The sequence below is a fragment of the Rutilus rutilus genome (assembly GCF_951802725.1).
Source record: "Rutilus rutilus genome assembly, chromosome: 21".
NCBI lineage: Eukaryota > Metazoa > Chordata > Actinopteri > Cypriniformes > Leuciscidae > Rutilus > Rutilus rutilus.
The window spans coordinates 19,259,503-19,263,862 of NC_140226.1; positions in this window are offsets into that span (position 1 = coordinate 19,259,503).

Sequence of the window (4,360 nt, forward strand, 5' to 3'; positions counted from 1 at the left end):
AAAAAACAGAATGAGTCACGTGCAGCCCAGCTGTGCTTGTTGCAGGTCTTTGTTGCGCAATTTACTTCTGTTATAATTGTGTGACCGTTAGGAATGAGGTCTGAAAAATTTAATTCAGAGTCTGTTTTGTTTACATGCCCTTATATATATTTCCTTCTTGTCCACTTCCACATCACAAGTGCATGATGTACAAATGGATTTGTATGTGCTTCCTAGTGTAGTGTCAAGAGACAGTAATCATAAGTTTTGATTGTACGTGTAAAGTGGGGGGTTGGCACAAGGGGAGTCATTGTCCCTGTCATTTGATTGCGTCACTTAATTGACGCAATGACACAAAGTATAGTCTTTTTATTTTTAGTTCCATTTCCTTTTGGTCTGGTTCCTCTGCATGCAGAAAACAGCAGGGAGGCATGAAAGCATCAGCCTGATCCAAGGTATCCAAGCCTGGTAAACAATGCAGTAATAACCATCTGCTGCACCTATAATTTAGAGCAGAAAATTACCACATGATTTGAAATTATAAAGTTTGGCAGAGTGCAGCTCTAGAGACCGAAGAATTGAGAGCCTAGATTGATCTAATTGCTTGGCTTCATCTGGAGATGCGCTTTAAATAGGTTTGAGACAACGTAGTGAGACCGGCAAGAGGAATGCTCTGTGAAGATTTCCACTTAGTGTATCTGATTGCATTAATCCAAACAGTTTGTTCAGACGGTGAGAAAATTGGCACGCAATCTATGCACCATCTTGCCCTAAATGTGCCTGGGTGAGGATTTGTATCTCTTTAGCTAGACTATGTAGGCTAGTGTTTAAATAAAGTGTCATATCCTGTCGCATCTTAGTTGTACACAAAATACAATTTTAAAAGTTTTTAGAAATTAAATGACCAGCACTGAATCGGAAACTTGAGTTAGGCGACAGTGTGGAGAAATGGAAAAGATAGAGTAACCTCGATGTGCATTATTTTTATTTTTTATTTAGTTATATTTCTTTTAAAAGATGCATTTCTTATAACCACTATCAAAACAGATATGGCGCTACAGTAAAAGACCGTATAGCTCATGTTTGCATAGAAACAATTTAAAAGCTCAACGAGTTTTTAGAACTTCTTAACTTGGCCTTTTGTCTTGTTAAACTTGTTTCCACCACGGAATAAAAAAGGTAGCCTAATAAATACCTACTTTATATCTCACAATTCAGTTTTTTTCCCCTTGAAATTCCGATTTTATATCTCACAATTATGAGAAAACGTCAGAATTGCGGGTAAAAAAAAAAGTAGCTAATTGCGACTTTTTAATTGCACAATTTCTGCTATGGCAACGTCGCTGTCTATGTGCTCGCAACATTGTAACAACGCGACAGGGCGTTAGTTGTTAGACGTGACACAGGGCTGTAGCAACGTTGTTGCGCCTGCCTGCGTCTGCCAATTAATTTATTAATAATAATAATATTAAATTGAATAAAGATCACAGGGGACACTAGCCTGGCTAACGTCAGACCACTTTCTCTTTAAGACGTGGTCTGGGAACTACATGTTCATTTTCTCGTATTTGAGGCGTGGTTTACGAATGCCCAGAGCCGTTTATTGGGCGCTACAAATGTCTATCAAATGCGCCTGTATGTAGCTCATAGCCAATCGTTTCAATTATACCAGATGACGTATGTAGAGTGACAGATATTCAACGAAGAAGACGACGATGGGTCAGAGATTTATGTGTACACCAGAGTCCTGCACGGGTCCGGTTTTGTAAATCCGCACCCGCCCGTACCCGCAGTGCTTAAAACAGCACCCGACCAGTTTTCCGACAGGAGCACTAATTAAAATCTTCACCCGACCCACTTAAAATAGAACCGACACCCGACCCGCACCCGAAATAAAATCAGTTTAGACAATCACATTATAGACACACTTACAAAAATGTTTATTGCCAGGTCATACAGAAGTTATTACACGACAATTAACACAAGGACAACCTCAGACGAAGCTGTCAAAAGGCCGGTACATGAAGAACATGGCTAACGTTACCACAAAACTGAGTAGCCTAATAACAGACGCGGCTACAACACTATATCTGCCACGCAATTTCGTCTAGCCTACATCTGACAATTCTGGGTTCAAACACGCCCTGCACACCACACATACTTAAAGGGATAGTTCACTTTGAAATTAAATTTTGGTATGTTTTAGCTTACCTGAAGGGCATCCAAGATGTAGGTGTCTTTTTTTCCTCAGTAGTTTCAATTTTGATATTTTAGGTCAAACCGTTCTTGTCTGTCAGTCATAATGCAGGTCTGCGGTCACTGTCTCAAAGAGCATGCACAAGTCCAAATTAAAACAATTCCCCATCGTCCAAATGAAACAATTCCCCATCGTAAGTACACTTTGATGGCCTAAGACACGAAACGAGCGGTGTGTGTGAGAAAACGAACCGTATTTATATAGTTTTTGCCTCTTGAACAAAGCCGCGTCCAACTGATCTGACGGCGCGGGCGGGTATAGATATATACACTGATGTCGCCTTGGCTAATGAACTGCAATAGCGAAGGCGACATCTAGTGTTTCTATATCTATATCCGCCCGCGTGCGGGTATAGAAACACTAGCACTAGATGTCGCCTTCGCTATTGCAGTTCATTAGCCAAGGCGACATCAGTGTATATATCTATACCCGCCCGCGCCGTCAGATCAGTTGGACGCGGCTTTGTTCAAGAGGCAAAAACTATATAAATACGGTTCGTTTTCTCACACAAACCGCTCGTTTCGTGTCTTAGGCCATCAAAGTGTACTTACGATGGGGAATTGTTTCATTTGGACGATGGGGAATTGTTTTAATTTGGACTTGTGCATGCTGTTTTGAGACAGTGACCGCAGACCTGCATTATATGACTGACAGACAAGAACGGTTTGACCTAAAATATCAAAATTGAAACTACTGAGGAAAAAAAGACACCTACATCTTGGATGCCCTTCAGGTAAGCTAAAACATACCAAAATTTAATTTCAAAGTGAACTATCCCTTTAACAGTGTTAAATATGAAAAATACTGTTCGATAGAACTGCTTTGTTACCACAGTTTCTGCGTGCTTCCTCAGGGATGAAGTTCCACATTTGCGGCTATCCAACACGAAAATGTTTGCAGCAAAGCCTTTAACAATATTTTCTTCAGATAACTCCAAATTTCTCTCACACACTGGACTTGATTTTTGATGACGTATTGGCGACAACTTTACAATCTCCACTAGCTATTCTTTTCTTCAACTCCTCAGCATCCATCTCGAAGACTGCAAGCAGATCGCGCGCGCGCAGTTATGATGAATTTTTAAAAGTGAAAGTAGCCTAGGTAACGTTATAGATCCTGGGAGGGCGTGGTAAATAATAAACTGATGTGGATTTTTAATTATTTTATCAACTTGAAATACAGGCATATTTTTGTAGATGTGTTCCTAAAAATATGCATATATTTTTACTGTCATGTTGGAGCCATAGATATAAACAAACTGCTTCGGTGTGTCGCATAGATGTCGTCATCGTCTTGCTGCTCCCTCCCCGTTCTGTGATTGGTTCCCTAGCTGAGGGGAAAATCTGGTCCATGGTATCCAGACTGCCTAGCAGCGTGAATAAAATCGTGCTGTGCTCAAGGCAGCATGGGGAAACCCAGGCTAAGGGGACACATGTATCACAAAAAAAAAAAAAAAAAAAAGGATAAGGAACTTGAGTAAAGGCTACATTTTCAAACAAGATACAGTAAGAGAAAACATTTAAAAACATTAATTTCTGGAAGCAATTATATTCAGGCTGTATGCTATGGAAGCCCTCAACCGCATGGTGAAGAAAAAAACCTTATCTTTTTATTTCGAGATATTAAGTCGTTATTTCAACATAATATCTCGTTATTCCGACATATATTATTTCGACATAATATCTCGTTATTTCGACATGTTATTTCGACATAATATCTCGTTATTTCAACATAAGGGGACATTCTAATGCATTAAGCCACATTAAGCGTTCTTATAATGGTTTAAAATGAAAGGCTAGGTAAGTGGAACTCTATTTTAGCCTATGAAAGCATAGCCTAATTGAGTATTTTTCAGCTATAGGCACAGCTGGTCACAGCAGCTACTGAAGTGCTTAAGTTGCTTTTATTTGTTTTCCACACATAAGAAACACACATTTGTGGTGGTGTTTTTTTGTTTTGTTTTGTTTTTAAAGCATTTAGCACCTGCTGTTAAACAATTTTCACACCTCCAGAACCCTACAGTTGCAAGTGATTCTGGACTATTTACTGGGCTATTTAATTGGGTCTAATGACCGCTGATCATTGTAGGCTTACATGCTGGTCCTTTTATCACATCACACCAGC